General features: G+C 42.8%; 1 protein-coding gene across 3 annotated transcripts in view; it reads right to left on the bottom strand.

The window, feature by feature from the left end:
* LOC136866600 (uncharacterized) overlaps positions 1–22,501 on the bottom strand; it is a 476,012-nt gene that overhangs the window by 450,079 nt on the left and 3,432 nt on the right. The gene's annotated exons all lie outside the window — the stretch shown is intronic.

The following is a 22,501-nucleotide window of genomic DNA, read 5'->3' as shown; positions in this document are numbered from 1 at the left end:
TGAAATCGAAAAGCGTATACTGTCTACTAACAAGTGTTACCGTGGCCTCAGAAAACATCTCAAGTCTAAGCTGCTGTTCAGGAAAACTAAAGTCCTAGTGTCCTGGACACTCTCAAAATCTGATGAAAGACAGGTCGATATATTTCAAAGAAGGATTTTGAGGTAAATTTCTGGGCCAGTGGAAGAAAACGGTGTCTGGAGAAGACGATATAATTTATATAACGAACCAAACATTGTGATCAGAAGGTTGGAGTGGGTAGGACATGTGCTGCGTGCTATTGACAGAATCATAAAGAAGATATGTAATGCAGTGCCAGAAGGAATTAGGAAAGTTGGAAGATCAAAGTTAAGGCGAGAAAAAGGGGTGAGAGAGGATGTAAAGAACAAGAATTGGAAGAGCTCTGCACTTAACAGGAAAGAATGGGGAGAACTTCTTCAGAAGGCCGAGGCTCACAGAGGACTGTCGTGTCAGTAATTATTATTATTATTATTATTATTATTATTATTATTATTATTATTATTATTATTATTATTATTTATTCGCTAATTAGCCAACTAGGGACCAATGTAAGTTTTATTATATATGGCGTTTCCTAAGTTTTCGATTCGTCTATTAGGTTTTCATTAGGTCGCTGTGTCGACCACTTCACAATGCTTGTTCTGAAAGTTCTCGTCTGTGCGCGTCATCTGGCTGTAGGCCCATTTCGTCGAGGTCTTTCTTGACGTTAACGTACCAGGGAACTGTTGCTTTTGGTTTAGAGACAAAATTGTTAAAAATGTGTTTTGTATTATTATTGTTATCATCATCATTTATAACGATTCTCTTACCTTCCGTGTATTCGTGGTGACATAATCGTGTCTATGCGCCAGGAATGCGCGTAGGATGAGTGAGACTTTTATTTTCTTCTATCTTGTCGGGACGAGTTGGGCAGGTGCGAGGTCCATGTACCTGTGCAGCGATCTCGTCTCCTTACGCTAACAATACAAGTTCGATTTCATCAAGCAAAGTCTCGTATGCACGGTGTCACTGTAGGCTGTACCGTTAAAACGAGTCTTGTGATCACCCTCGACCAGCAGCGGTTCGCCCAATTTCAACTATAATGGAGATCTTTTGCTCCTTCCTGAATCCTATTTCTCACCTTCACAGCCATCATCAAATTTGTCATAAAAATCAGGTAAATTGGTATGTATTTTTTAATTTATTTACTTATTTATTCGTATTAGAAGCAACACTGTAGGTTGGCGCCTAACCCTTGTTCCCTTTCTCTACGGGGTGAAATAGGTATGAAGTGAGTTGAAACTTCCAAGCGATGTACAATAATATTTCAAGGAAGGACACTGTATATCACTATAATCTGCTAAATATGCAACTAATTCGTTGTGCCATTAACCCTGACAAACTTTTCAATAGTCTTCCTGACCATATTCGAGAAGCTACTAAATTGCTACTCTTTAAAACTAAGCTTCTTGATTATGTGAACATATAAAGACTATATAGAGTTATTTGTTAAGTCAACCTCTGTCATGTAGTTGCCAGCCCAGAGTAGAGAGGGTTCTCAGCCATCCTCGAAGTGATTCACCACGTCTTCTGCCGAAATGGTCTACCTACCTGTTCCTTGCCTTTCCCTTTCAATCTACCCATGCCTCCACAGGGTCCCTGTTCAGCATTTTAGGTGAGGCTGCATGGGCGAGGTCCTGCTCCTTCACCGCAGTTGTATTCCCAACCATACGTCTTACGTTGCAGCTCACTTGAGGCGATAGAGATCGGATCCCTCGCTAAATCCGAAAGAAAAATCAACCGTGGACGATAAACCAACAAAAAACTGCTCGCTTCAAACTTTAAATATTAGAATTCGCTATATGCTACAAATTTTGACCTAAATTTCATCGCTGTTGTTAAAAGTAAGTTATGTTACTAGATAAAGAGCCTAAGAAAAATAAATGTCAGGATGGGAATATAAAGCTAGAACAGGTCGATAATTTCAGGTATTTAGGATGTGTGTTCTCCCAGGATGGTAATATTGTAAGCGAGATTGAATCAAGATAAAGCTAATGCAGTGAGCTCGCAGTTGCGATCAGCAGTGTTCTGTAAGAAGGAAGTCAGTTCCCGAACGAAACCATCTTCACACCGGTCTGTTTTCAGATCAGCTTTGCTTTACGGGAGTGAAACCTGGGTGGACTCAGGATATTTTGTTCCTAAGTTTGAAGCAACAGATATGAAAGTAGCAAGAATGATTGCTGATACAAACAGGTGGAAACAATGGCAGGAGGGTACTCGGAATGAGGAGATAAATGCTAAGTTAGGAATTAACTCGATTTGAAGAGGCTTTACACGCAAAAACCGGTTTCGGTGGTGGGGTCAGGTGAGGCGAATGGAGGAGGATAGGTTTGACTCGGTGATGGAGGGTAAGAGAAGTAGAGGTAGACCAAGAAAATGATGGTTAGACGCAGTTTCTAATGATTTAAAGATGAGAGATGTAGAACTAAACGAGACTATATAAAGTATTGTGGCGGTGTTTAGTTAATTCATAGAGGTTTACAGACTGAATGCCGGCCCCACAGTGTAGGGGTAGCATGTCTGCCTCTTACCCGGAGGACCCGGTTCGATTCTGGGACCAGGTGAGGCTTTTTTTTACCCGAATCTGAGGGCTAATTCGAGGTCCCCTCAGCCTACATAATTAGAACTGAGGAGCTATCTGACGGTGAGAATGCCAAGAATAATAATAATAATTTCGTGTGCCTATTACTAGCCGAGTGCAGTAGTGATGGGACATTCGATTCATTTCACTGAATCGATTCATTTGATTCCGTTCACGTTACTGAATCGATACAGTGATCCGATTCACGGCTCATTGGTCACCGCTCCTACTGCATCTGTGTAGTATGTGCTGCAGCTGCCATCTGGTCTTCATACTATGAACTCCTTTCTTAGAAAAAATGCTAGTTACTCTAATACATCGAAGGTTTCCGGCGACGCAGCGTGGGAAAGGTTAGGAAGGTAGCAGCCAGGGCCTGAATTAAGGTACAGTTCCAGCATTTCCTGGTGTGAAAATGGGGAAACTACGGAAAAACCATCTTAACGGCTGCCGACGTTGGGATTCGAACCCACCATCCCCCGAATGCAAGCGCATAGCCACGCGATATTAACCGCACGACAACTCGCTCAGTCTTTTTTTTAAAAGTATTTTTCTATCAGCTGAGGATTTTTTAAATCGTCATATTTTGTATAGGCTACCCGAGATGTACAGCAGCCCGCTGGTTTTCTGATTCAACATACTGTTATTGCGTCTGTCCACATATGATTGAAGTCTTGTGCACCGATGTGACATATGAACTGAGAAAATACTGAGCCGTTCTTCCCAATATAAAACAGGTACTTTTGAGTGGTCATGACTCATGAGCATGACTCATAGTCATAGGGCAGGCTAGAGTCGAATTTAATTGTCAAATGTCAACTAAGTTATAATACTAAGATTCATTAAACTAATAAATAGTATAACCTCATAGCCTACCTACTTACTAGCTACTTCAGAATTATGTTGTGACTACCTTTTTAACACTGCAAATAAATCCATCTATTATTTAAACCTCCCTGTAAGAAGAGGACAGTGAATGCAAATGGGTATTATTTTCAAATGAGCTGAGCTCGAGAGTCCATTATAGCATACGATTCTTTCAGTCTAGCATGGCTCACTGTATGTCTCGCTGCAGCGGAAGCTCGGCTCTCAGCGTGTCCAGTGAGCCGATAAGGAGCCGTGTGTATCATGTGTCTCACTGAGCCGCGTTCGTTCACGATTCTTTCGATGTGCCATGATTCACTGTATGCCTCGCTGCAGCGGAAGCTCGGCTCTCCGCGTGTCCAGTGAGCCGATAAGGAGCCGTGTGTATCATGTGTCTCACTGAGCCGCGCTCGTTCACGATTCTTTCGATGTGCCATGATACACTGTCTCGCTGCAGCGGAAGCTCGGCTCCCCGTCAACGTCCAGAGAGTGCGCCACTCAGCACTGTCCGCTGGGATTAAGCTGAATCGTGTGCCGTGAGCTCGCCTTTCCTGTGAATCGATTCACTCGGACACTTGAATGAATCGATACACTGCTTCGAATCATGCATTCAGTAGCCAACACTAGAGTGCAGCCCTTTTAAGGCAGTCCCTCCGATGAGGGTGGGCAGCCAAGAATAGTGACCGACAAGATTCGTCGCGCTGGGTCTGGTGGCGATTATTCTTTCAAGAGGAAGTACAGCTAGGCAACCAGTTTCTGTTATCACTAATCAGAGGGGGAAATCGAAGGGGTTCGTCATTTCGAAAAATGAAGGTATCGGCCAAGGAAAGACAAGGGCCACGAGGGCGTGAAAATGAAAAACTGTCGAGGGCTCTAAGCCAAATACCGATGTATTCTGCGACTTTAAACATGAAGGAAAATGTTTATTATTATTATTATTATTATTATTATTATTATTATTATTATTATTATTATTATTATTATTCATCGTTAGGGCCGCGAGATCTGAACCGTTTGTCCTTATGCCGACCCACCAGGTTTTCATCCTTTCATAGTGGGCTTTATTCTTCTTGGTGAACCTGTCCAAGTTTGTGTTTGAGAGGTGCTAGGAGTTGAATGTCTGTTTCTGAGATTCCATACTTTAAAGGATCTTTATCGATCTCCACCAACCCAAGGACGAATCATGTTTCTTTCAGCTGCAGTCTGAAGAGGTGAGCGTTATTCTTCTTTCCCTATCACTTCAGTGTGGGTGTGTATTTCTAAGTTGATCCGAAGTCTGTAAACACCATCTTTGAGGTGGGACCAAGAATTTTTCGGATAATCCTTTCCTTAATTGCTAGTTTTTCAAGCAGCTATGCGTTCGAAGTGTTGAACATTCTAATTACAGTTTGATAATGTGGGAGGGACTTTTAGTTATTTATGTTTCGAGTGAGTCGGAAGGCTGTTTCAAACTGGTTGACATGTGTTGAGACGGCGAACTTCTCAGAATTGTCGGAGTCAATCCATTCACTTGAACCGTTCCACTTTCAAGATTCCACCGTCAGGAGATGTGGCGAAGCATGTGATTCATTTGTAGAGCAGCTAGTTGAGGAGAAGAAGCAAGGCAGTCTTTATATAATAATTACTCTTCTTCTGTTTGAATGAATGGAATGAAAGTACAAACAAGTGACTGAAGGGGAGAGCAGGTTTTGAAAAATTCTCTAACAAAGGAATGTGAATGGTGCAGGCACGTGCCATGATCTGTGGTCTGCTGACACGAGACACATTCGGGGAAATTAATCAGTTTCCTCGTTAATGGCTTGTAAGCCAATCTCCACTGAAGATCAAAGGGAGTGGCCTGAGAATATTGAAGTCAGCGGTCAGTGCGAACACCCGACCTGTTTGCTGCCTTCAGCTGGAGAGATTAGGTCCTCGACAAAATGAGCTTCAAGCACGTCCGTCCTCTGCAAGTGTAACTCTAGCCACAGTGGCGAGCACTTGCTGACCTCTCAATGATCTGACCAAAGTAAACAGAAATCATTGTACACCTGATAAGAGGAGAACATATGCACGGCTGGGGGTCATGTTACTAGCAACCGTGCAGGCTATGTTGTGAAGTATTGATGGATGGCGGTGGCTGAGATAAACAGAAAACTCTTTTATCAAAGAGGCCTCACCTCATCATGTACTGTATCCTACACCTGTCGACTCCCAGATGTCTCATCAGTTTGAGTTTCATTTATTAAGGGACATATTTATGATCATTTGACTTTTCCAAAGACAAATTGACACGTATTCCGCGGGGGGGTTTCAGATTTAAAATGTAGTCTATCGTTGTGTAACAGAATTTGAGTACTTGCATTTGTACTCGTTCTTTGCACGGGAATTTGCAGTGGATTACATGTTTCCATCAGGAATTGATGGGCAGTAACATGGCTCAATGCGGCACGTTCGACAGCCCAGGGCACGATGAAGCTGAACAAAGCTCAGAGAGAATGTGGATGATTTCCGAATTTATCGTGCGGTACATTTCCTGGTCCCAAGTTGTGAGAAATTCTCCGTGGTTCTCACCTTCCTTATTATATCGCTGATCACCGACATTGCTGTTACCTCTGTCAATATCTGCCCTACCGAAAAGAGTAAAATGGCTCTTAAGTTTCCCCCCCCCCCTTTTTTTTTTCTTGCTACTGGCTTTACGTCGCACCGACAGAGGTAGGTCTTATGGCGACGATGGGGTAAGAAAGGCCTAGGAGTTGGAAGGAAGCGGCTGTGGCCTTAAGGTACAGCCCCAGCATTTGCCTGTTGTGAAAATGGGAAACCACGCGAGCAAGCTCCTAACCGCACGGCCAACTCCCTTTGCGCACCTTGAAGTAACATGCACGACATGCCGCACGAACATGGCATAAGGGAATGCAAATAACGCATATACAGTCTTTTGATAGACCTAATGTTCACGAAAGTACAAGGTCGAGTCATAAGTCATGGCAACTATTTTTTTCTCGCGAACAGGAGACAACACGGATAATCTAAGATATGCATTTGGAAATACAGAGCATGTACTTATGCACAGTGCCTGAAGACAAATTTTGACTTCAGGAGATTCTCGTAGGAAAGTGGCAGAACACAGACCATTGGTAAACATTGTTTTATTATGGCACAGACAGCAAATACACAAGACTACGTCTGGTTACAGACCTTCGAAATAATTACCCAAGGTTTCCACTGTGCGTTGCCAGCGGTGGGGCATGCGCTGAATATCATTCGCTGCATGTGTATCGCTAACGTCTGACACCTCTCACCGAAAAGCTGTTACGATGTGCTCTTTGTTAGCAAACCGTTGTCCACCTAATGCTTCCCGCAGCTCTGCATGGCATTGGCGTGAATTTCTGCCGCGCAGAACTGGTATGTTGCTCCTGCTTGTTGACTCCAGTTTGTGACGCTCTCACTCACACACTGAACTTGGGGCATGCTGTTGTTTACATACACCATCTAGTGGCATCATACGCAAGTACATACCGTACGTTTCCAAATGCATATCTTAGATTTTCCGTGTTGTTTCCTGTTCGCGAGAAAAAAAAGTTGTCATGACTTATGACTCGACCTACGTATTTGAAAATAATCTTCCTATAAATACCAACTCCCTATGATTACCGTGCCATCATATCCACCTGATTACATAATTCTGATGGAGTAGGTTCCAAATAAATAGTTTGGTTGAAAAAGTGCACCAGTTTTCCACTTTTAGGAATATACAAAGTGACAGACACCAAAGGAAAGGTTCTACCTCATGTTTCCTCGGTGTTCAGATACATTACGTGCGGTTAATTTTCAAGCAGAGAGGAATATTATGCATCCTCTGATTTTCTCCTGTTATCCATCCTTGAAATAACTGTAGGTGTGCGAGGCCTGCAGAGCACAATGCCCGTAGAAAATAGTAATTTTCTCCGTCATTTGAAGAGTAAGCGAAATGATGTACATAACGAAAGTCACTTAATATGAATTGGCGTTTTACATATGGTTCAAACATCTATAGCCTATATTAATTTTTTTTATGAAAACTAAAGTCAGTCAATCCGGTCGATTTCCTTCATTCTTTTTTAACTGAAAGGTATCCATGCACAGATTTTTGTCTATTTGAAGCAATCATATCTTTGGTTCTAATTGAGGTACGCAGTTCGTGTTGGTCTAAAACATTAAACTGGTAGATTCTGAGAAAAGTTATGAGTACGTTTGTCTCCATGACGAAGATCTTTGAAGGACATTTTAACAGTTCGGCGCGTAGTGTTGTTCCAAGGAACGTTTAATTCAATTTCTTTGTGTGATGTTTTTTAAAGTATTTTGTTGACATAATATTACATTCTATTACTAAAGCAGAACATGTGCTTTATTTCATTAACTCGAAACTTTGAAAATACTTCCGTGAGGATAGTAACGAACAACACCATACTTTGTACATTGCGGGCGGAGCCAGCGGGAAATCCCCAGTCTGTCCTGTGCGGACATACGAAATACTGTCCGCATCCGCGGATATTGTAAATATTGTACATCCAAGGTACTGAAATTGATAGATCTGTTAACATAACACCTGGCACCAGAGGTTTGCGAGGGATTTCCTCTTGCGACAACTACTGAAGTATTGACCTTTGTTCCTTCCTGGCGTACGGCTTGATGGTTTCAACAGTCTGCCATACCAGTGTCAAGGGTCGCCTAACCACAAGCAAAAACAAGAGTATACCTGAGTGAAGATCAATAAACGTCATTATTTAGAAATTACAGTGTCAGCAAAATTATCCGCACTGCCATACAGCTTGTGTCCGCCAAGACACTAACTTCGTGTAGGGCTCTAGATTTTCACGTGATATGCGTATTAAAACGTGCTCCTGGACTCTAAACATGACGTTTGGTCGAAATATAATCAATAGCGTAAGAGAAACCTGAAAAAACTCTTCGAGTCTTGCTATAAATCTCTAGTCTATTCAGTGATTTTTAAATGATATGCATGTCGAAACCTGTTCCTGGGTGAGTACACCCTAAATATGAAGTCTGGTTGAGATCTATTCAGCCCTTTACCCGTGATGGTGGAAAAAACGAATAGTCAAACAAACAAACAAACAAACAAACAAACAGAAAAACAAACAAACAAACAAACAAACAAACAAACAAAAATTACACGAAAGCTAAAACTACTGATATGATCTCGGGTTGAACTAAAACGGGTAAATACAGTATATCAACATTTGCTGAAATAAATAGTATTACAGACAAGAGACCCCCTAGGATTTGGTTTATAAGATTGTAGGAAATAGAAACTGTTGTATTAACAGATTGTAGATTTTTTCAATCGATAAATGCTATCAAACGTAGCAAAAGTAAGTATATTTTAAGTGCATCAGTGTGTTTTGTAAACCACAATAAATCGAGAAATTGACAGCAAAATGCGAAATGTATGTGTTTCTACGAAATTATACTTTTTATGACACAATATCGTCTGTAGAAAGAAAATAGGTTTGGGTATTATTGTTCAAGGTTGGCGCAGGTTCTGAATTTTTGTTCAAGTACATTAATTTGCAATCAAGATGTGCTATCCAGCACTTACACTGAAGAGCGATGACAGTGTGTTACCAATATCTCGAAAACCGGTTGATTTTAGGACCTTAAAACGTGTTTTTCGCTCCCGTACGGACTTACCGAGGTTTGTTCTCCGCGTCCTAACACTTTGTCTCGTCCTTGTGCGACAAATTCTATGTTCGCCTAAATTAGCCCACACTACTGAGAAAACCGCCTACATCTAGGACAGAAGCTGTATTTTGAAGAATTTGTTCCTAATTTCAGTTTTCTAGATATTTCAGATCCGAAGATCTGGTGATCAATGTGTGATATTTGGATTTATAAATTAAATGAGTGGTTTTGAAACAGAGGTGAATGGACGTGTGTTCGATTCGCTGTCAAAAAGTATGTCACTATAGTCCGTTTTGGTTGAAAGCGTCCTGCGCGAGAAATGGTTGCGCATGCAGTGGTGGGAGCTATCGTCCCCCCACTCCTACAGCTGGTCCAGTCGCCAGGCTAGCGCTGAAGTGAAAACGTCTCTCAAGCGGCGCGTGTTGTTACGTGCGAGCTAAGTTGAAATTACTGAAGTGACGAGCATGGCTTCTAGGTCCTCTTCTAAATCTGGGAGACCACTGCGAGGCTAGGCACGTGAAAGTGTTTATACCATGAGTGAACATATGAAACATATCATCCAGATCTCAATCACACTGAGTCGGTTTGGGGAGATATCAAAGGAGAGGTCCGTGATAAGAATATATCTCACCGGGCGAGTTGGCCGTGCGCGTAGAGGCGCGTGGCTGTGAGCTTGCATCCGAATCCCACTATCGGCAGCCCTGAAGATGGTTTTCCGTGGTTTCCCATTTTCACACCAGGCAAATGCTGGGGCTGTACCTTAATTAAGGCTACGGCCGCTTCCTTCCAACTCCTAGGCCTTTCCTATCCCATCGTCGCCATAAGACCTATCTGTGTCGGTGCGACGTAAAGCCCCTAGCAAAAAAAAAGAATATATCTCAATTAAAAGTAATACAGCATAATTAGTTTTTTAGCATAAAAATGTGTGCCATAGCATCTCTAATGCCTTCACTGTTCATAAATGGGGCGCTCCTACTCCCAATATAAATAAAAATGCTTATTCTGTACGAAATATTTCTCTGTCTTATAGATCACTCGTGACTTGACAGCAGACACACTCGACAAAAAGGAAGCTCTTTGCGGATATTGCTTGCACAGTATTCGCAAGACAAACGGAAAAAATGTTGCGACCACGTAAAAGACACTGAGCAGGAATACTGGGAGCGTGACAACACCATGCATAAGGAATTAGAATTAGACCAGTCCGACATCAACCTCGGTGAAACTTCAGATGACACTGATTCAGACGAGAGTGAAGGTTATTCTGAATAATTTGTAAATACGATCCCTGAACTCCGAATATTAAACGTGACCATAGAACACGTAAGAAGTCCGATAATATTTTTGCTCTGATTTTATGAGACAGATTTATATTGTCTATTGTTCCGGAGCATTTTGTTGCTGTTTTCGTTGTTGTTTTTGTTGCTGCTGTTGCTGTAGGAGACCTGTTCTCTCAGTCATAACAATAGCAGGTTATTCAAGAGTATTATATATTATTATATTTCTTCTGATGGACAAGAAAAGTAGACATTGTTAATGTTATTATGAAAGTAGCTGAAGTATTTCTACTAATGCTTCTTCTCTGCATTTTCCCGACAAATTTGCATTAATTAATCTCTTTTATACGTATTTCACTAGAAATCACGTTAAGTAGATGATATCTCCAGGCTGTCAGTGGAAACAACTTCCTCCTATTCGTTAGGCAATTGATGAACTGATAGCGCGTACCGATGCGCCTTTCCTTGGTATACAGTACAGTACAGTTTCAAACGAACTTCCTTTATTCGCAGTATTACCAGTTGCAAGTTACTGTCTTATGTTCAATTGATTTTCTACCAAATGGTTCAAACCTTTCAATTTTATATAACAGATTTCATATTCGTAAGAATGTATAAGAATAAATTAAAGGCTACAGAGTGCCAAAATATTGACCTCCACTTTTGCTATACACTGAGATTTATTTCACGTTGTGTCGAAAGCAACATCCGATATGAATTCTTTTAGGCATGACCCTCTGATTTCTTGACGTCACCAACATTTACGACGAAAGTTACGAAGTATTTCCGTACTGGAATAGAACTGAAATTTTAGAATGTTATGCTCAAAGGCCTGTGTAGTTAATTGACAAGTTTTTTTTTTTTTTTTTTTTTGCTAGGGGCTTTACGTCGCACCGACACAGATAGGTCTTATGGCGACGATGGGATGGGAAAGGCCTAGGAGTTGGAAGGAAGCGGCCGTGGCCTTAATTAAGGTACAGCCCCAGCATTTGCCTGGTGTGAAAATGGGAAACCACGGAAAACCATCTTCAGGGCTGCCGATAGTGGGATTCGAACCTACTATCTCCCGGATGCAAGCACACAGCCGCGCGCCTCTACGCGCACGGCCAACTCGCCCGGTGACAAGGTTTTAAGGCAGACAATCGAAATATAAGACTCGATTTGTACAATGTACGGTACTATTTTATTTTCACTAGTTTATCATATTAAGTAATTCCTACACCTTTGAGTTAGTGTGATGTATGTACACCGATGAGCCATTGCATAATGACCACCCCGACCCGGGAACGTATCGCGCCTAAGCTTTCCACACTATTTCAGTCAGTTCCCAGGGCTACGTCCGCTGCCTGAACTCGACTGTGTCAGCTGGAGGAAAGGTTCAAGTTCTTCCCCCACCACCAGCGCGAACGCTCCCATAGTTCCTCGCACACGAGGCTAGGCCACACCTCCGGTCGTCCAGAAAGACGCTTACTACGAAGATGGACTATAGACACCGAGATTACGGATAGTGAAAAGACCAAGGACCTTTGTGGGCGTTTCGGAAATGGCTTTTCTTTGGTTTGCTGTTGTTTGAGTCATCAGTCCATACACTGGTTTCTTGCAGCTCTCCATGCCACAGTTCCCTATCTTAACCTTTTCATTCCTACGTGAGTGCTACATCCTACATCTGCTCTAATCTGCTTGTCATATTCGTAACTTGGTCCACCCCTACCTACACTTGCATCATAAACCAACCGAGCAAGTCCTGGGTGTCTTATGATGTGTTCTATCATTCTACATCGCCCACCTCACTTTCAGCACATTTCAAAAGCTTATATTATCTCTCTTTTCGAGATAGTTATCGTCCATCTTTCACTTCCGTACAATGCGACGCTCCACAGGAACATCTTCAAAAAATCTTTCTAACATCTTCCCAATTCCTATAACAATGGCCGAAGTGAACAAATTTATTTTCTTAAAAAGGCCTTCCATGCTAGTGTTAGTCTGCATTTTATGTCCTTACTTCTGTCATCGTTAGTAACAATACTCATCTACTTCCTTTAAGACTTCATTTCCTAGTCTAATACTTCCTGCATCACCTGACTTCGTTCGACTGAACTCCATTACTTTTATTTTGGACTTTTTCATCTTGTATTCCTTCCCCAAGACTGTCCACACCATTTCTCCAGATCTTCTTCAAATTTAGATACAATAACAATATCATCGGCAAATCTGTTTCCTCTCCTTGGTTTGTGATTCCCTCTCCAAACTTCTCTTTAGTTCTCTTTGCTTTGTCACCGCTTGTATATAAACATTGAAAAGGAGGGGGGGGGTGCAGCCTTGCCTCACTCGCTTCTTGATTGCTGCTTCTTTCCGAAAGCGCACGATTCTTATCACTGCAGACTGATTGTAGATACATCTCGGTATCTCATCCCGATCACCTTCAGAATCTCAAATGGCTCGGTCCAATGAACACTATCGAATGTATTTTCTTGTACTTGGACTTTGCCTTCTTAGTTTGGTCCCCTAAGAACAGATGTAAAGTCAGGATTGCTTCATGCGTTATGTACGTTTATTGTTTTCTACGACAAGACTCCTTCACCTGTCGTTTTCTTTTCCTTCTGGAAAGCTGACTCCCTCCTATACGCCCTTACACGGATTAAGCCCATTTTTATTCAGATCGTAGATAACCCTTTCCTCCCTTATTCAAGGGGACGCGGTGGGAGAATGCGCGATGTCACGTAACACAAGTACCGGGGAGGGGATTGAGATATAGGCAAATCTCACACTGATGGAGGGATATGGAAGATATAGCCCTTCTCCACGTCATATACTCTGTCGGTCTCGTAGATAAACCTATGAATTAGGGGTTAATTATTGTTTAATCCATCTTTATAGCCTAGCGTTGTGAGAGATCCTCCTAGATAGCAGTTTAGTGGTTGAATTCACAATCGTTCTTATTTTCCACATTTGTTACATTCTGTCAGGAAATAAATAAATAAATAAATAAATAAATAAATAAATAAATAAATAAATAAATAAATAAATAAATAAATAAATAAATGACCTCATTTACTTAATAAACTCTTATTACCTCTAAACAAGACCAACAAGCGGTAATGTACTTCACTCAAGTACACCTGCTCTGTGTAACGATTAGTGCTATTAGCTGCTGCCCCTCAAAGGTCGGGTTTGTCGCAGATTTGAGATTGGCAGGTATGTACCTTATGCAGCTCATCTCCAGCACCTCGAAGTAAACGACGACGCGAATTTACAGTTTTACTTCACTAGTCAAGGATCAACTCCTGTTGCTGTGCTCAAAGAACTTGTGTTTCACGCTTTGTGTAACATAGTGTCGATAGAACTGTACAGCTCACTCCATGGTTCGCAGACACCCATTGTTAGTTCCACACACTTTTACGAGACATACCGATGTTGGCGGTATAGCTCAATATTTATTGATGTACTCGTCCTTAATAGCGGCGAAGTCCTACTTTACACTACTGTGCAATACAAATTAAGAAATATATGAAATACAAGAAAACTCGTTTGAATAGCATCACAAAATATATGTCATATAATAAGCATTTTAAACTAATAGTATAATTAATGAAAAATAATGATCTAATTTTCACACACACACACACACACACGCGCGCGCGCGCGCGCGCACACGCACACACACGCACGCACACACACACACGCACACACGCGCGCGCGCACACACACACACACACACACATGGGCGCGCTATCAATCATTCTTCATGATTCACAACTTCCATGTGTGGACTTTAACGTGTACTTTCTGTATGAAGACTTGAATAACCCTAAAGACTTGATGCTTTCTTTCTTAATTCATTTATCCCCAGGATTGGTTTTCCCTCCCACTCGGCGAGCGATCCCACCACGACTGCCTCAAGGACAGTGTCCTGGAGCGTGAGACTTTGGGTCAAGGAAATACAACTGGGGAAGAGGATCATTACCTCACCCACCACTACCTGCTATGCTGAACAAGGGCCTTGCAGGTGGATGGGAAGATGGAAAGGGAGCGGCGTTAACCTTCAGTTAGACACCATCTCGGCATTTACCGGGAGGTGAAGTCGGAAACCAAGGAAAACCACTTCGAGGATGCCTGAGGTGGGAATCGAAACCCTCTCCACTCAATTGACCACCCGAGGCTGAGAAGACCCCGATCCATCCCTCGTACCACTTTTCAGATTTCGTGGCAGAGCCGGGAATCAAAGCCGGGCCTCTAGCGATTTGCTGGTAATGACACGCAGAGAAGACTTGATGCAGCCGAGTTATTTGGAACCGATAGTTTCATAGCGATTCCATTGTTAATTTATCTGAGCCTGCAGAACACAGTATTGGATAATGTAAAAAAAGTAAGGAGTATAAGATTAATATCCCTTTGTTATCGCATGATGTTCGATATGAAAATTCTCGATATTGCTGTAGCGAATTTGATGACTTTCGCCGGGCCACGTGGCTCAGACGGTTGAAGTGCTCGCCTTCTGACGCGAACATGGTAGGTTTGATTCTGGCTCAGTCCCGTGGTATTTAAAATTGCTCAAATACGTCAGATGTGATGGTAGATTTACTGGCACGTAAAATTACTTCTGCGGGACTAAATTCCGGCAGCTCTGCGTCTCCGAAAACCGTAAAAGTAGTTAGTGGAACGTAAAGCCAATAACAATATTATTAAAGTTTGGATTTTTTGGTGAAGATGGGACAGGAAAGGAACTGGAGTGGGAAGGAAGCAGCCGAAGCCTTAGTTAACGTACAGCTCCAACATCTGTCTGGTGAGAAAATGGGAAACCACGGAAAAACATCTTCGGGGCTGCCGACAGTAGGGTTCGAACCTACTATCTCCCGAATACTGGATACTGGCCTCACTTAAGAGACTGCAGCTATCGAGCTCGGTAGCCGAGTGAGAAATATACTACAGCCTAAACAACGGTTATGCTCTGTAAGTTGTGCATAATTTTAGAGGCAGGGCCCATCAAAACAACTAGACCTTGTGTTACTCTCACTACATTACGGAAGTGCGGGCTAGTCAACACTTACTTATAACCAAATTAGTTTGCATTCTAACTATTGCTGCCTGTAATGTGGCGTCAATTCTTATGGTGAGTTTCGACGAATTATTTCACCGAGCGCGTTGGGTAAGCGGTTCGGATCAGTCACGTACTCATGAGCTTGTGATCGGGACACGGTCTCGTCCTTCCCATTCGTAGATATCCCAACGCCACCACAACTATCTGTGTCTTCTCTCCGGCGGAAATAGATGAAGACAATAATAATAATAATAATAATAATAATAATAATAATAATAATAATAATAATAATAATAATAATAATAATAATACAAAGGTGTTGAAATTAATTGCCCGGCATTTGGTAACGATTTTGCTGAACTTGTGTTGTGCAACAACACAAATCTCTATATTGGAAAAATAGTTTTGAGAATCTCTGTAGGAAAAAAACAAAACCAAACCCAAAACAAAAAAAGGCCCAAAATTGTTGATAACACAGATTGGTCAAATAGACAAAGAAAAGAAATTCAAATGTGTGATACAAAACGGTTTAGACAAATCTGCTGAAGAAGAAAGGTTGCACAAGATGGAAAGAGCCTATCGCTTCGCTAAGAAGTTTTACAAGAAGAAATGCTTATCCAAAAATCTTTTTAAAGAAGGACTCTACAGTACAGTGGTGAAGCTAGAATGTTTTTACGCAAGTGAATGTCTAGTTTTGAACTATAATTTAGATAAACTTGAAGTAGTAGAAAGAAGAACCATAAGAAAAATCTTAGGACCAATGAAGACAACAGAACAAAGGAAATAGACCTATACCAGAACATAGAAGATATAGCAGAAACTAAAAGAAGGAGGAGAATGCTACTTTTTGCACATGTCTATAGAATGGATGATAATGGATTGATATAACATATTTCGGAGAAAATGTCAACAACGGGCTGCATACAAGAGGTCAAGAAGGATTTAGAGAGAAAGAAAATAAGAGAAGAGGAAACAATAGAAAGAGATAGTTTTGGATTTCAAAGAAAAATGACAAGGGAACCCGGTCCAGAATGGTCCGAGTAGAAAAAAAGAATGAGCAGAGTGCAATGAGGAAGGATGGCATGTGGTCCCTAGCAGGCGTCATTGTTAATAGTAACCATGTGTCCCCAACTACGGGGTTCCTTATTTTTTTGATATATGTTGCCATTTAGGCTGCATCTGAGTCAATTACTACGTACTGCTTTTCCGCCACCAGATGGTACAGAAACAGATGGGTGATCTATACCTGACATTTTAACAATTTTATTGGATAAACGCCGAATGTGCCATCAGAGAACTTTTATATGCCGACAACGTGCGACATGAATATTCGAACAGGCATTGTTCTGCCATCGAAAATCTACTTCTCAGCCAACACTATATTTAATTATCAAATAAGTAAAATAAAATATGTTGATGAACTGGCCGTTATGGGCTTGAAGTTTACGTGGAAACAGTAAATACTGAGAAGTGGAAGTAGCTAGGTCCTCGCGAATGACGAGTAAGAGATAAGAATTAACACGTGCGCCAATAGTGGACAACAAGGATATCGTTTTTACTTCGCAATACTTCCCACTTTTTCAAGTGCTACGGAATGTCCTCTCCTAAATATGTTAAAGTGATTAGCTGACACTTCGCTCGGTCAGAAGGTAAGTGTTGAGATAAGGAAGTGGCTGTCAGCGAAGCAATCTAATTTAAAGTCTCGTGATTTCCGGCTTACATCATTCCGTAATCCATGAACTCATTCTCCTCATTTCACGGCCAAGGGACATCTCTGAAAATAAGGCCGCTCCACACGCTACGACTTGTCAAGTAGATCGTTGCTGTGTCCACATGCCATCAGTTTTACAACTCAGTTTTGTAGAAATAATCATGAAGGAAGTTTAACTTCGGTTAACCTCCAGGATTGGCGAGGGGTCTCACTGGTCGGGGATATAACCGGCGAGGAGGACCAGTACCTCGCACAGCCGGCCGCACCTGCTGCGCTGAACAGGAGCCTTGTGGGAGATGAGAAGCTATACGCAAGGAAGAGGAAAAGGGTATAGACACTCGAGTTAATTCGCTAATAAAATGTTCGACTCCCGGCTCTGCCACGGAATTTGAAACGTAGTACGAGGGCTGGAACGCGGTCCACTCAGCCTCGGGAGGTGAACTGAGCAGAGGGGGTTCGACTCCCGCCTCAGCCGTCCTCGAAGTGGTTTTCTCTGGTTTCCCACTTCTCCCCCAGGCAAATGCCGGGATGGTATCTAACTTAAGGCCACGGCCGCTTCCTACTCTCTTCCTTGTCTATCCCTTCCAATCTTCCCATCCCCCACAAGGCATAACAACATAGCAGATGAGGCCACCTGGGCGAGGTACTGGTCCTCCACCTCAGTTATATTCCCGATGAAATGCCTCACGCTCCAGGACACTGCCCTTAAGGCGGTAGAGATGGGATCCCTCTCTGAGTCCGAGGGAGAAACCAACCCATATTTTTATAGGCACTACGAGCTGCAGCACTGAATGTCACCTGAAGTGGGAGACGGGGCGAGTTGGTTGTGCGATTAGGGGCGCGCAGTTGTGAGCTTGCATCTGGGAGATAGTGGGTTTGAACCTCACTCTTGACAGCCTTGAAGATAGTTTTCCGTGGTTTCCAATTTTCACTCCAGCCTTCCCACTCCAAGCGCTTTCCTGTCCCATCGTCGCCATAAGACCTATCTGTGTCTGTGCGACTTATAACAGTCAAAAACACTGCGGAGGCCTTTTACTTTCTGTTATAAGTGCAACAATGTTATGTCCATTGTAATGGACACTGGGTCTGAAGGGCGTTTAGTGCCGGGAGTGTCCGAGGACATGTTCGGGTCGCCAGCTGCATGTCTCTTGACTTGACTCCCGTAGGCGTCCTGCGCGTTGTGATGAGGATGAAATGATGATGACAACACACACCCAGCCCCCGTGCCAATGATGGTTAAAGTTCCGGAATTTGCCTGGAATCGAACCCGGGACCCTTCTGACCAAAGTCCAGCACGATAGCCTCTTAGGCATGGAGCCGGACGTTAAATAAATAATAAAACTCAATCGTCTTTTAAATCTGACAGAGCACCGAGCTCGAGATAGTGGGTTCGAGCCCCACTGTCGGCAGTCCTGAAGATGGCTTTCCGTGGTTTCCCATTTTCACACCAGGCAAATGCCGGGGCTGTACCCTAATTAAGGCCACGGCTGCTTTCTTCACACTCCTATCCCTTTCCCGCCCCATCGTCGCCTTAAGAACTATCTGTGTCGGTGCGACGGAAAGCCGCTAATAAAAAAAAAGAGAAATAATGGAAGAGCATTGTCATATTCGCGGTTATAGCATTGCAACAACGATATACGCAATAAAAGAAGGCACAACGTACGCACGATTTCGAAGGAACAGACTTCGCACAATTCGTCCGAACTCGCAGTTCGCAGGTTTCTTCTTCCAGTAGATAGTGTTGCGAGGTCCTGAGAAATTTCGCAAGAACTGCCAATTTTTAAAAATGATTCTTTAGAATTACCCTGGGTCATCACTTCATAGAAAAGTAAACTGGTGGAAATATCATCCGTTAACTTGAATTTAACGGATTTGTTGAAATATTCCTGCAGCTGTTATCGGACTTACAAGAATGTGGGATGCAGATAGCCTATTGATTTGAAATGGGTTATTATCGGGCCAGAGGCAAGAGTCTCAGCCACATAAGTAGGAATGTTGCGATAGTATCGATAAGTAAATATCGATATTTCTTCTTCTTTATCTGTTTACCCTCCAGGTTCGGTTTTTCACTCGGACTCAGTGACGGATCCCACCTCTACTGCCTCAAGTGCAGTGTCCTGGAGCTTCAGGCTCTGGGTCGGGGATACAACTGGAGAGGATGACCAGTACCTCGCCCAGGCGGCCCCACCTGCTATGTTGAACTGGGGACTTGCGGGGGGATGGGAAGATTGGAAGGAAGAGGGAAGGAGGCGGCCGTGGCCTTAAGTTAGATACAATCCCGGCATTTGCCTGGAGGAGAAGTGGAAACCGCGGGAAACCACTTCCAGGGTGGCTGAGGTGGGAATCGAACCCATCTCTACTCAGTTGACCTCCCGAGGCTGAGTGGACCCCGTTCCAGCCCTCGTACCACTTTTCAAATTTCGTGGCAGAGCCGAGAATCGAACCCGGGCCTCCGGAGGTGGCAGCTAATCACACTAACCACTACACCACAGAGGCGGACATCGATATTTCTCCTATGGATATACAGTATCGATCATTTGCTTCGATTTCTTTGTAGTGTCCATGCTAATTAATGACATTACTAATATCGAAGAGATTGTTAGGAAAACTTAAGGAATACTCGTATTAATCGTGCGATGACTAGAAAATTATAATTAAGTGAAAATGTCGTCAAGAACATGTTACCCTAAAAGAAATATCGAAAGAAGGTGATGACTTATGACTAAGGACATTTCTCCACATGTTGTTGGCTATTCAATTAGTTATCTATGTTGTTACTTTCATTGATCTGTCTCAGTCTTATCCTTGGCTTTGACAATATGAAAGTGACTGAGGTATGAGCGATGCTAGTAATGCCATTCTTTATGCAGCCAGTCCCTGCTATGAATGGTGTGAAACTATTGCTCATAGGGTCAGTTGGTACATGCATTTCAGTGGACTTGGCAGACTGATATGTAATAGAAACTTCTGGCTCAGTCAGGAAAGCAACGGGAAATTACCTCACTCCTCATTTCCGTAGTACACCTCTACAGTGATGCCTATGCCACCTATGACAGCTGATGGCAGAGCTGTTGAGGATCCAACGATCCTTCGGGCTGATGACTGACTAAACATACATACACATCTATGTGGTGTGTGTGTGTCTACCGTGCTCCTGTTGGCCTGTTGAATGCTGTACATATTCTTGACTTTGCGGGTGAATCTGAATTAATCAATGTTTCTGCGTTGGTGGTCTCTCGTACAAGTTATTTTCAATTAAGGAAATAGCCTAGTACAGTGTGGATGTCTACGTAGTTGACAAAAATAGAAAGTTAAGTGTCACAGTGTGCAAACAATATTCTAAGGATATCGCATTCATTGGAAATACAACAAACATTTTGATCATGGTATTTTTTATCTTTATATTTCATTCTATTAATTATCTTGTTTTTCTTGGAGCTGCCGTGACCCCATAATCAAAGACCTTGAATAAAATTTCAAATCCTTGTGTTTTGAAAAACTGCGGTCGAGATATATCGGTATTTTATTTTGATAAAACAGGCATATCGAGCTTGGTATACCCATATTTCAGTAGGCCTATATCGGATAGTGAGAAACATGGGTTACATGTTAAAAAATAATTTTCGATAGCTGCAGTCGCTTAAGTGCGGCCAGTATCCAGTATTCGGGAGATAGTAGGTTCGAACCCCACTGTCGGCAGCCCTGAAAATCGTTTTCCGTGGTTTCCCATTTCACACCAGGCAAATGCTGGGGCTGTACCTTAATTAAGGCCACGGCCGCTTCCTTCGCATTCCTAGCCTTTTCCTGTCCCATCGTCGCCATAAGACCTATCTGTGTCGGTGCGACGTAAAGCAAGTAGCAAAAAAAAATTCAAGTTTGTTTGTTTTTTCTGTTTCTCTACGGGGTCCGGTATGAGGTGATATGAACCTGTCGTGGCGGGTTTTAATGATCGGATGCTCTTCCTGACGTCAGTTTCATCAGAGGAGTTAATGGGATGAAATGTATGTGGCGTGGTACATGATAATAGGAAGAGAAAGGGTGAAAACCGGTTTCGGCACATAGCCTAGTCCTGTCGAATAGCACCAAGGGGTCTGTGAAGGCTTAAATTCCCCATCTGACGGACGGATCACCATCAACAGCGTCATATGCTCACATTCCATATGATGCTGAAAGGTTTTTCAACCTACGGGACTCGAACCAGCTAACCTCGGTGTCAGACCGTTTAGACTTCAACGCCTTAACGATCATGGGCAACAGAAGGGCTTTCAGAAACGTCATCAGTAGTATGGTTATCGCCGATCAACCGTACTGGGTGTTGGCATGACGTGTTTCAGGATAACATAATAAGGATTATTTTCCCTTACACAGACTGCACGGCTGGGAGGCGTGACCAGTCTTAAGGAGAATAATGGATAGTTTTTATTTTTACAATTTTGCTTTACGTCGCACCAACACAGATATGGGGACGACGGGATAGGAAAGACCTGCGAGTGGGAAGGAAGCGGCCGTGGCCTTAATTAAGGTACAGCCCCAGTATTTTCCTGATGTGAAAATGGGAAACCACGGAAAACCATCTTCAGGGATGCTGACAGTCGGGTTCCAGCCCAGTATCTCTCGGATTGAAGCTCACAGCTGCGCTACCCTAATTGCACGGCCAACTCGCCCCATTGCGTCCCAGCGACCATGTGGTCTGCACCGTGCTTAGCCGCTTCGAGTACCATCGGCGGAAAAAATTTCCTCAGAATTTTGACCGACAGGATAGAAGAGGTGATAATATACAATTTCTAATCACTAGAATGCGTGCCAAAAGCCTGGATTAAATTCCAAATTTCTCCACAGTGATCATATGGAATGTGAGCAAAAGACGCTGTTGGTGGTGATTCATCCGTCGGATGGCGACGTTAAGTTTTGAACCGTTCCCTCGGTGCTAATCGACAGGAGTAGGTCATGTGTCGGCAACGGCTTTCACTCTCTTCGTACTACCATAACACGCCATTCATTTCATATCATTAACCTCTCCGATGAGCTTGACGTCAGCAAGAGCATCCGGCCGTAAAAATTCGCTACGAAGATTAATGTCACCTCGTACCCGACCCCGGAGAGAAACGGGCAAGGTTTGGACATACACCATTGAGTGCAGGCTGCCTGCGCGTCAATTTCGGCGTTGCGTTTCATCCCGCCAGATGTCACAGTAAACCGGATATCTCTTGACCGATCTCAGACTTAGTTTAATTAATTTTGTTGAGTAAAAACCAAATGTGTCACCAGACATCTTTAACATGCCGACATCATACGACATCGAGAGTCGAATTGTCTT

Source organism: Anabrus simplex, chromosome 3, assembly GCF_040414725.1.
Source record: "Anabrus simplex isolate iqAnaSimp1 chromosome 3, ASM4041472v1, whole genome shotgun sequence".
In the NCBI taxonomy this organism is placed as follows: domain Eukaryota; kingdom Metazoa; phylum Arthropoda; class Insecta; order Orthoptera; family Tettigoniidae; genus Anabrus; species Anabrus simplex.
This window is presented reverse-complemented; position numbering and strand designations above follow the sequence as displayed.